This window comes from Triticum urartu, chromosome 5A (genome assembly GCF_056163025.1).
Source record: "Triticum urartu cultivar PI428250 chromosome 5A, HENAU_Tu73, whole genome shotgun sequence".
NCBI lineage: Eukaryota > Viridiplantae > Streptophyta > Magnoliopsida > Poales > Poaceae > Triticum > Triticum urartu.
The window spans coordinates 260,830,033-260,842,630 of record NC_141877.1 but is presented as its reverse complement, the minus strand read 5'-3'; positions in this window follow the sequence as shown (position 1 = coordinate 260,842,630).

Genomic DNA, 12,598 nt, shown 5'->3' with positions numbered 1-12,598 from the left:
GGCTGGGGAAGGAAGATCAAAGACTGAAGAAGCACCATTGCCGTTAGATTGACATCTAACATTCTGACGCTGGTAGAGTCGATTGTTGACTAAGTTCCTTTTTTGAGAAACCTTGTGGGTGCATGAACTTAGTAGGCCCATAAGTCAGCCTCCAAATCTGTGGCAGACAACATAAAGCCCATTTGCTATTTTTTATAATTTGAAGCCCATTTGCTAATTCTTAAGTAATTTATTACAGCCCATTTTCTGCCCAGGACCACGGTCAAAAAGTCCAACCTTATTTTGCATATTTCGGTGGAGTCCGAACTGTTGTAATCCCGAAATGATAAACATTTTTTAAGAACTTATTGATTTGCCAAAAAAATCGTTTTGTTTTTGTAAGCAAATAAGATGTGGGACAATTTAGTTAGTTTAAGGGAAAACCAGTGGTAAAAAATCAGCGCTGGGTGGGAAAAAACAACAAAAATAAGGATGTAAATACGAAAAGGGAATTTTATGTGTTTTCAATATAATGATACGTGTATATGAACTAGTAAAACTATAGGTAGAGATTAGAAAACGGATGTAGGACATGCGTTTCAAGAGGAAAATAGAACTGGGCTGTGTGTTTGAATCAGTAAAAAAAACTGCCTGCGGATGTTGTAAGACAAAATAGAACTAACGCTGGCGGGCCAAAGGTCAGTAGATACCTGCTGGATCTTTGTGCCCCGTTGTCGTCATGGGCTGGGCCTGTTAAAAACAAAACAACCCTGGGCAATCTACAGCCCAGTTGAAACTTGCTCGACCTGAAAAAACAATATACATGCTCAATAAATGAGAGAATTCTGCAAGTACAGACTGATAACTAGGATGCAGCACGGATATTGTTTTTTTATCGTGATAATAAGTGCATGCACTTGTTTCGAAAAAATTGGAGAACTGGGAATTCAAACAGCGGGTGCTTATGCTACCCATCAAATAAAAATCAGGTGCCTGAAAATTTGTTTCGAAACAAATGATTCAGCTTTATATCCACGTAGACCCTCGGCATGATGGTTGGAAGCAAATGCAAGTTCATACCAAAAGATCGTTAACAACAATACCAACTTGCGGACGACAAGGTAGTACAACTACCAATACCAAACTAACTTATAATCTTTTTACTCCTAGCCCTAGTGTTCGTCTGGTAGAAAATCTTGAAGAGGACCATCTCCTGCTCCTTCTCTTGCTCCAGGTCCCCGAGGTGGTACTGGTGCATCACCCAGTTGGTCCTCTGCTGGTCGAAGTTCTTGTTGGTGTGCAGCACCAGAACCTTTTTTGCTGCCCGTCTGCCGGCCGTTGACCATCACCGGCAAGGTATTGCCGGTCTTGTGCCACATCGCGTGCATGCTGCACTCCAACTGTATCTTGCGACGCGTCCACGCGCCTCTTTTGAACGCCCTGGAATTGCGTTGGAAGAAATGCTTCCTTAGGCCACTCAGTGTGATACCTGCAGTATTGTGGAATACAGGTTTTAGTGTACCTAGTTGGCATTTTCATAACATCTTTGGCATGTTGCAGTCACTTGTTTCACTTTTTATTAACTATCAAATTGTAATTGCTTCACCAGGTCTATGTCTAAAAAGAAAAATAGAGCTATAAACAAAGGAATATGTTTGTGCAAGTAGACGGCCGATCGGTGTCTTACCTGGAAGTTTCTCAGGTTGGGTGTAACATATGCCGTGCTCGCTGTCGATGGTTGGTATGAACAAATCGATGAGAGACTGAAATCTCGCGCTGTCAGCACTCACTTCGGCCTTAAGGTGCTCGATCAGCTCCTAATCCGTGGGATCGAACTTGACGCCCGCCGGCAGCAAGGGCCAATCCTTCTTCGACTTGCATCGGTAACTCCAGTTATATGGTACTCAATGTATGATCAATCGACTGTTTTAAGTGAATGATGAAAGATTTTGATAGATAAGTGTTACTCCAAATCTGAAGTCCAGAATACCCGAACACGCCGCCGGGATTCTTGTGTCACCTCACGCGCAGCGTGTTGTCACGTCAATTCAATGTGTGGACATGATGAATAATTTGACCGACGTATACTAGTACTACTACTTTACTACTTACTAGTCGTATTTAGTGTCACGATTTATACATAGGTTTAACTAACTTGTACGCACTTGAAGCCTAACTGATATATATATGGCTTCTGCACAGCATCTCCATCATCATTATCAGTACATCCTACGCAGGTGAGTTAGGATGCACTTGATCCCAGGAAGGTATCTATCCTTCAAACCAGAGGAGTGCTTCAAACTAACAACAGTACATAATATCCAACAAAAGAGGGTCATGCTACAACAGCAGAATACATGGCTCAGTCTAGATATCAGCACAAATCAAGTTGTGCATATTTGCTGTTGGCATGAACCACATCGCCGCATGTCAGGTTTCCAAAAGCCATCCGTCGCATGGAAGCTTGATGCCTTTCACACACTGAAGATTATCTGGCAACAAGTTGTGTCGACGAATCTCTGGATATGGTGATTCATGAAACCCATGGTATGATGTGTAAACACAGCCCCCCCTCGCGAATGGAAGTTGCATATCACAGTAATCATCGCCGTTGATATGATCGATGATTGGTTGGATGATCGGATAATTGAGCCCGAGGAACAAGGAGTGGTTGCTGAGGCTGTAAACCCGCCTCCAGTTGTATACGCCTGGCCCAATGGAGCTGGGATCTTTCTCGAGCACGAAGCAGCCATAGCGATCAATGTCACGAACGCCCCACGCATTGTACTGCATGTGGTTTGATGTAATGGTTTGGTCAATTTGGTACGTGCGAATGAGCATCAAATGACCGCCGTCAGCTGAACGAGCGATAAACCACCACCCATCGGCTAGTATGATTCCAGATCCTAGAATCATGAAGGCCAGCGCATTTGCGTCTGCTGCAACAATTCAAATTGGAGACCAAAAGGACAAAAATAAACAATCATGTTCAGAGTATGTGTGGAATTAAGATTATTATAACAGTGACACATATCATAGACAGAGAATTGCAATGTCATGGTCATAATCATACCCCAGGTTAAAAAAAATAAGCCAATGGCTTTCATATTCTAGCAATATGTCATGGTTCAAACATCATGTAACAATGAGAGGAAAACAGCTATGACAGCGCCTACTCATATTCTACCATAGCACTTACTTCTACTGTTCTCATATCAACTCTAAGCAATAACATGCGTTGTTATAAAAATCTTGTAAACGAGAGTAACATATAGCAATCATGATGTTATGCTCATAATATGTATTCTAACAATCATTAGATGCCAATTGTTCTCATATCAACTCTAACAATAACATGTGTGGTCATAAAAATCTAGGAAATGAGAGGAGCATATAGCAATGATGTGGTTATAGACATGCTATGCATTCTAAATTTGTAACAAATGAACAGGCAGTCGTATTCATAAGGTAAAGATGAGATGAGATAGAACAATTACACGACGATAGATTCCACCAATATAGGTAGCCAATCTGTGCGTCGACCGCGTAAACGATGCCATCGTGCAATATAGCATCAGACAGAAATGTTTCCTCAACAGGATTGATGATGAGTCATAACCATGTATGGCGACCAGATTCCAGATAGACTAATCCCTTGTTGAACAAGGCAATGAGCTTGTAATTCATGTAGTCTTCTGATGGTGTGGGCACTTCGCAGATTACAACTTTATGCAAACAGAGGTCGAGCCAAAAGCTTGACGCATCTCGTGCATAGTAGGCAGGAGTGTCCGGCGGGCCACGAGGCTCGATGGCGGCAGTATCCAACAATGGAAGGGTGATCTCTCGCTAGGTGTAGATATCCACGAGACGCCACGGACTACCGGTGTGGTGGATGAGGACGATCCAGTTGGCCTTCATGCCCGCCCAGTAGTGGCCGCGCATGAAGGACATATGGACGGGTAGTGGTAGCATGTCGAGGGGCACCACGGCAACCTCCGTAGGATCGTCAAGTCGGTGTCTGGGCCACCTGCGTGGATCGGGCATCAGCAAGCAGGGTGTCTTGAAAAGAGCCGGCCGGTTGCAGACGAGTAGACGGTACAAAGACACCAAGCATGCGACCAGACGGACGGTGCTGAGTAGGTCCATACGACTACAGATCTGCTCCAAGAGAACATCGGGGAGGGAATTCCAATCGCGGCTCTGCGTGTCATTCGGTTCTGCCATTGGGGTTTTCGGTGCCTGCGAGCGAGCGGGGAAGTGGATTCGGGCGGGCGGGCGAAGAAGCTTCTCCTCGTGTGGCCGAGCAGTGAGCGGGGGGATATGGTACGCGCGAGCTACCAAGGAAGATGGCGCGGGCGGGCGAGCAGTGAGCGGGGGTAAATGGTGTGTGGCCGACGATGGGGAAGAGAGGAGGAAGAAGAGAGGAGGAAGAAGAGTGGAAGACGGGGAAGAAAGTGCATTCAATCTCAATTCTACTACTCCCTCCGTCTAGGTGTGTAAGTCATCTTACGAAAACAAAATAATCCCAAAACACTTAGGCACCGTACATTAACTCCCTTCTCGTTTTTTGTTTTGTGGCATATCAACCAATAAGATATGTGGGTTGTGCATGCTTTCAATGACTTGAGACTACCAAACATAACCGACTGATTTAGTAACACCAACACGTGGGTTCAGCTTATTAATTACGTGTCCCATCTGCTGCAGTGTGTATTGTCACTTCACTGCGTAGACTGGTTGAATAGTTCTCTCTGACCGAGATGGGGAATAAATGGATCGCGAGGACTTCCTTTCTACAGTATCCCTATGCCTATACGCTCACTTTACTCATTTTGCTCTTTACCTAGTCACTTGTTGAAATCTATAGCCAAATGGACATGTCAATGGGAGGGAGTAAGCCCCATGCATGCAACATGCAACACTCACAAGTACACATGGACACACGCAACACTCACGAACCCATGCGACACACAACACACGACGCAACACACACGCTCATGCTCAAGTGCTCAACCTACTCCCTACGTTCGTGAAAGACTGTACATTTAAAGATTTACACATTTACCAGGGCATAATTAACGCCCAAAAGTAGCAGACTTATGTGTGCATGTGACCATTGAGATAAGAAGATTAAATGAAGGTCGTTGCATGCTGTAATTAAGGATAGACATGTAGCCTATACCTACAGCACAAGTTGGTGCATTAGTCAATCAATATCGATTTAGATTAAAGGCTAAACACATCGGAAGTGTAGATGTACATCATGTAGTACACTCTTTGTTGGAAGACCGAGGGAGGACACGTGCATGCACTCACATACACAGCCAGGGCGGTTCGCGCGCAAGGGTTGGACTCGTGTCGCGCCTGCGTAAAGTTTTGTTTAACTGATTTCTTTGCTCTGCCAACTGATAGGTGGGACCCAGAAACCAGGTGACAATTTAACCAGTCAACAAAGTGCCATGTCGACTATGTGGCTGGTCAGTAGGGTGCAATACGGTGCTCTACGATGAGCTAGTGATCGCATAATCGCCGCAAAACTATATATTGTATAGTGACCGTAAAGAGCGTACTGTTACATACGTTGATCGCCAGTGTATTTTTCTTGTTTCAAATTAAGCCATATTAATCGAAAAGGGCGCAGTATGGACTACTACTACTAGTACTAGTACTGCTTTGATGTGTCCCATCAACTCGCCGAACGAGGAGAAGCTTGCTTACTACGCCTCTCCCTCGCCCACACGCACGGTGGTTCGCAGGATGAGGAGAGGGTTTTGACTACAGTGCCCTCTCCCTCTCCCTCGCCCTCGCCCTCGCGGTGGACATGCAGATTTTCAATCGGTGTCAGATTGCCAGAAGCATATTGTACTGTAGTATCATCATTGTTGGACCTTCAAAAGAGGCGAAGAGCCAAGTGCAAGGTTCACGCGAGTACGAACTGTTGAACCTCCCGAAGAGGCAAAGAGCCAAGCGCAAGGTTTTATAGGAGTTGTCATCCTAGTAGGAGTGTACTAGTACAACTATAGCGAACGATGCTACTGTATGATGCCGCCACGTCACGTATATCCAAAGCTGTGCCACCTTTTTTCCCTCAAAGAGCGTGTTGGAGCCCGTGCAACAACCACACAAGTTGCACGTACACATAACACATTTACTAGTAACAAATTCTAAAGGACAAATGCCAGTATGCCACACAAGTTCATCTCCAACTCATGTGATAAATTTGTGCATGACTAGTCTACATATATTCACAGCGCTACCGTTCACAATTACCATACTCCACTTACACATTATAGATGGGCTACATGTCCTCCTCCAGGTTCCAGTCCCAGGTGTTCTTCATGGATGGCACGATCCATAGCGGTGGGCGACGGGAATCATTGTCGCAGCTTTCTAGTCCGGTTCCACATGATGGAGACTCATCCAAGCTGAGGCGGCATAAATCAGGGATAGTGTGTCCCAGCATGTCATTCATCCAGCGGTGCGCACTGAAGACACAACCATGATTCATGAACGGCAGGCCTTCCGTGTCGTGTACGGAAGGTGGCATCCGCTGCACAATGGGGTAGCTGTCCCCGATGAAAAGCGAGTACTCTCCAAGAGTGTTCCTCGGCACCCACGTAGCATCACGGGGGTCGAACTCGGCGCCGTTCATCTGGTACACGCGGCATCCCAGATCTGGACACATGGTGACGTACATAGTCAAGGTCCATGCATAATAATGTTGTGCTCAAATGTGGCGGTCAGTAGTACTGTGCAGCAAATAGTACTACTCCGATATAGAGGAAGTAAAATAACCGGCTTATTATATATAGCCACTCTTGGCTACATGGATGAGATAGTAAGACATGGAAAAACAAAAATGGTGGCAGCTAGTGGGTTCAAGTCTTCAACGGCCTAGCTAGCTATACGCGTCCTCCTACTCCTACTAGTACTACAAAGTATACTACTAGTACAACAATGAAAGAGAAGGCGAGAGGGTTAAAAAATGGAATACCTGGGTAGATGGTGATGGTCCGATCGTGGTAGATTATGTGACCATGTTGCACATCAGTGGTACCATGGGTAACGACTGCTAAGATAGTTGATCCCAATATGCCAAAGTCAGCTACAAGGTTCCAGGTTAGACCGAATCGTGGATGCAAATGCACATCCAGGATCGGCGATCTTATTTTGATCGGGGAATGACTGGTCCCTGCAAAATAATGGAGTACCGTTAGGGATGCAAATGATGGTTTGTGCATTCCGTTTGTAATATCCCATACCGTAGGCTGTCAACCAGATGAAACAAGTCCCCTGGCTTGTCACCGCAAAGATGCGGCCTAGATGGTGCACGGCGTCTTTGAACGTGTAGGGGTACAAATCTGCCGCCGCCAACATGCGCCAGCGTATGCCGTTACTGCCTCCTGCATTGATGGCAATCCTTATGTCAAACACCGCGATGAGATAGTAATCGTCGTAGCCGCGTCACTTTGTCGGCGGGTCCGCAATTGCTATCTTCTTCAATCTCATGTAGGCATCATCATACGTATTCTTGCCCAGCCAGTCCGGAAGGCCGATCCCAATGGTGGAGAAGGGGTCTACCGGAACGGCCGCACTGCTGTGGATGTTGTGCAAAATGATGGTGGTATCCGGCCGGAGGTATGCAAGCCAATCTTCGTTGGCACCGACCCAGGCCTATATATAAGACGATGGCAGAGGAGAAATTACGGGATGGAAATGGAATAACTATGTACTGCATGATCAAACTCCATTACTGACCTGCTCATCGGACAAAATCCGACTACCTCTCAACGTCGGCAACTCTAGCGGAGTCAATGTGGAACCATGGCCAGGGAGCGCTGGACTGTTCGAACGATTGTCCCATAGAAGAACCTTCTCCTCGAGGATGCATGGAAGACCAACAAGCATGGCATGTTTAAGCAACGTCTTGAAAAAGTTAGTGCAGGAAGCACCGAGTCTTGTGGCGGTGAGGACGTTGGAGCGGCGTGCGATTTCTCCCACAGGATCGTCGTCCAAGGTCTGCCAGCCCCGACGAGGAGGAGAACCGCCTGGCGAATCCATGGGAGCAGCGACGAACTGCCTTCCCTTCGGGGGGAGGGGAACTGGCAAGGAGGAGATAAGAGCATAGTAACCGCAGGGTCTCATCCCTTCCCACTGTAGATCGTTCCTCAGCGAAGGGGTGAGGCTATTATTTACTACTAGTACTCCCTCTGATTCTTTTTACTCTGCGTATAAGAGCAGACCCGGATACCAAGACAGGGGCTTGCTGCATGCTTTCTGGACGGAAATACCCCTGGCGCATGGATGGGAGGAGTTAGCAGCTATAAATGCCCCATGCAGCCCATTGGCTGTCCGCCCGTGTTCTCCTCTCTCTGCATGCTGCATGGATGTCTCCCTCTCTCTCACATGACTGCATGCGGTGGCGCTGGCCTATGAGAAGCTCGTGTGGAGATAGCAATCTTCTCTCCAGAAGTGATTTTTTTGAAAGAAAGGGATTATGGAACGTTATGGGATTGCATTATACTGTAAATAATAGCACTAGAAAGAAATTTTTGGCACTAGGTAGTAGTTTTTGGCGTGGATTAAGAAATTTTGGGTATGTTTTTGCCATTTTTTCTACACGCCAACTAGTGTCAAAAAACGTCTTACATTATGTGATGGAGGAGTACGTACTTGTACTGTAGCAGTACTAGTACTACTTTTCTCAACTAGTAGTGCGATGTATTGTACTTCTAGTCTAGTCTAGTATAGTGCGTTTTTTTTCATTCTTCAAGTACTTCATATCTTGCCGAGATCTTCATCCCTAAAGATACTTGACAATAGTATTATTGGAGTGAATACACAACTCACAAAAAATACAAGAAGTCGACTAGGCGGACTGGTCCGAGTGAAGAGAAAAAAAAGCCATACGGAACTCAAAATATTTTCCGGAGGTATTCATTTTCCTGAAGAGGCGGATAAGATATTAGGTGGCTGTTTGATACCGCCAGAAAGACAAAAAAAAGATTCTAAGGAATCAAAAAAAAAGGAAAAATTGGGTCTATGTTCAACGGAAAAAAATTCCACCAGTTTTGAACTCTTGAATCTCAGGGCCAAGGAGCTACAGTTGGAAGTGGAGGGTACTACTGTTCTCTAGAACCATCACTGTACTATCAATGCAGGGGAAGTACACCTGCGTAGTGGCCTAGTGGGTACTCTCGGTGCTCTATTCAGCCGCTCCTCTCACGTAGCTGGCCTACTCAGCCGCTCCTCTCAAGCACACACTAGCAGCCTGTTTATCAGCGACGGTTATTGCGGGGGCAGAACATTTGAGTTATTTGATACAACGAGACTAGGCTTTTCGCTTCCATTTGTGGAGGTGTAATGGATCTCGTCGAACTTTGTTAGTAGTTCCTTCTTTATGAATGAGATGAAGCAAAGTTTTTGCCTCCGTTTCAAAAAAAACACGGCAAGAGGAATTTCTTTTATAGTAGAGCCAATAATGGAGTGAAGTCCATGCATGCAACGCCACAAGCTACAGAGTAGTAGTAGTGAACTTTACGTACAGAGCCATATTGCACAGTTCCCAATGCCCCGCCAGGCTTTTCCGGCTCCTCGGGCTTAATTGGGAGGCGCTAGTCCAAATATGCTACTAGCTGGAAGCTGCAAGCGAGGTGCGGCTAGGGCGAGCACGTGAGCCACGGGATGCTGGGAAGGAAAACCCGTTCACGTGGCTAGGCTGTCCAGTGCACCCAGATTGTGGGGCCGCACGTCCGTTTGACTTCAAAACTCAAACTACCCGTGTAAAATATTGGCTCGCAGCGAAGTGTAGTAGTACTATTTTTTTAAAGGCCGCCATGCGTTCAGCCGGGATCGAACCCACAAAACGAGGTATACACTCCCGCGACCACTAGTAGTACTCGTCGGAGTACAACGCAACCTAGAATCGCCTTTTGTCGCTACTAGTACGTACATTGTTCCTTACAAGAAACCCCTAAGAGCATGGTTAATAGTATAGCCAGCTGCTGGCTATAAGCCAGTGCCATGTCATCTACAACCCATCTTATAGCCAACATGTAGTAGTAGTTTATTTCTTATAGCCCGCTGACTCAGCTCTATTTTACTTGCTCTAATAATGCAAGAACCCACTAAAATGCCAAGAAACTACTACCACTTGCATACGTGGCAGACTTAAGATAAGACTACCTTATCAACCATTGTACATGCTCTTACCAACAAAAATCCTCGAGTGACCTCCTACCTCCGGCCCGTCCACCTAGTCATCCTCGGCCATGGGACGCAGCTACCGCCGCCAGCAGAAGGCGAGGTCAAAACCGCCGGCGGTGCGGAGCCCATGTTGCGGCAACCCGGATGCCAGCTCCGTCCGGTGCTCGCGGCCGCTAGCTAGCCAAGATAGCTCCGTCCAGCTGCTTCTCTGCAAGGTTTGCTAGCTAGATTGGCAAGGCAGCGCGGCGGCTTGCTCACGCGCGCGGCGCTAAGGCCAGCCATCTGGCTCAAGCGAAGGCCAGCGCGGCGGCTTGCTCGCTCGTGAGTCATGCTTAGGCCAGCCTACCAACCTGTGTGGAGGCCAGCGCGGCGTCCGGCCCGTCCGGCGGAGCGGCGGCCAACTCGCTCATCACCGGCGCCACCGACGAACACGCATCAGTACTATTTGAAGTAATGTTCAGGAAAAATAATGATTTGAGGGGGAATAACAGGATAGATGTTCAGATGTGGGTCCCTCGTGTCAACAGTCAAACAAAATGTGTTGGTTTAAGCCGCCTCATCAGCACGGACATGTGGGCCAACCCTGTCATAAATGGGTTTAAACGAACCTAATCGGTGGGAGTACTAGGTAGTTTTTGGTGTGGATTAAGAAATTTTGGGTATGTTTTTGCTATTTTTTGTACAATAGATTCCTCCTAGGGCTGGTTGAAAGTGGTAGTTTTTTGTTAAATACTCTACATATTGTAAGTAGGAGTGAAAGTTAAGCTTTGGAAGCCAATAAGCAAGGCTAGTTACATAGTGCATATGTGTACATGATTGAAAGTAAATATCAACCATGAGTGACTAATATCTTGATGGAAAACTCGAAACTATGGAATACTAGGAAAAGAAATGCATGGTTGGAAATACTAGCAATGTTCATGTCTGTTGCAACGAATCATAATTAGCATAATACTTATTCACAAACTTGGTACAAAACACTCTAATTTTGATATACATATGTCACGAGAGATATATTATGTTTCAAGTAGAATATATTCCTTGGGCTGTTTTGGTGAGGTCAGGGAGGGATGTGGTTGGTTTTAAGATACTAATTATGAGTTTTTCTGCAAATTGGTAGACAGGTGGGATGTTGGTGAGAAAAGGCAACAACTTACCTCACAATCGTTAGATGTAGATCTAATGGTCAGAAACGACGGATGGCAGACACACCAGCATCACCAACTTAGTCTTGTGTAGGAGTACTAGCAAGATCCGTGCATTGCACGGAACATCAAGATGCATTTTTTTATAAAACACTTGTTGTGATTGACCCTTGCGGGAGTAATCCCATGTGTAAAAACTAATGATATCTCGAGAAATATGAGATAGGGTGAAGAGGAGTGGGGTGTGGTGGTGGTTGGTGGTCGAACTGAGCGGAGGCATGGGGATTGACGACGCCGGCAGCGGCCACCAGGCCAGTTTGTTCGAGAGGCTTCCTTTCTTAATTGCTCAACAATGAGGTTTGTTGGAGATAAGGATGAACGAGGGAAGGCCTTGTCTGTAAATGTGGAGAGGGGTGCGGATATCTTTTAGTTGAATTTCCATCCATCAGATATAGATCGGACGGTCTATATTGCAAGATGGCACACGTACCATCATCACCAACTCGGTTTTTTATAAAAGAAGAAATATAAGTATGGAGATACAAACGTATTATCGATACTTGCTTCCGTAAACTAGCATCTACATTCTATTCAACGCCTCGGCATGTGGGCCCTTAGCACAATGACTTCTCGACTGTGTAAAACGAAGATTTTCCCGTCGCCGACAAGGAGGGGGTGACGGCGGTGCGCTTTTTGGCTTGCTCTAGTCCTAGTAGTCATACTAGGTGGTCTAAGCACGTGTAGATCTATTCTTTTTCACGTCTTGTGTTCGCCGTACTGCCACGACTGTTCATGAATAGACGGTAAGTTATTCACGGGGAAACCCTTGTTGATCGTGTTTGTGAGAGAGAGAGAGAGAGAGAGAGAGAGAGAGCATGTGTGATATGTTAGAGGCTGAGGCAATGATAACAGATTCTTTGTGTGTATGTGTGTGGAGGATAGAGAGAGACATGTACATGGGGCTTTGTGTTGTGTAACATGGAGACACATATACATAATTAGAGAGTGAGTGTGTGAGATACACATGCAGACATGAGGAGATATGAGGATCCAGGTAAATGGGTGTTTGTGCGTGTCTGTGTGTGTTTGTGCACGCGTTTGTGTGTGAGAGGGAGAGAGTGTATGTGGAGTAGAGAGACCACTGATGATGTAAACCTAGTATAAGGGAAGGGGGAATGGTGTGACATGTGTAGTAGCGAGATAGCACGGGTGCGGGCGGGGGGAGCAGACTATTTGGAAGAGACATCGAGTGTGTGTGGGGGAGAGGG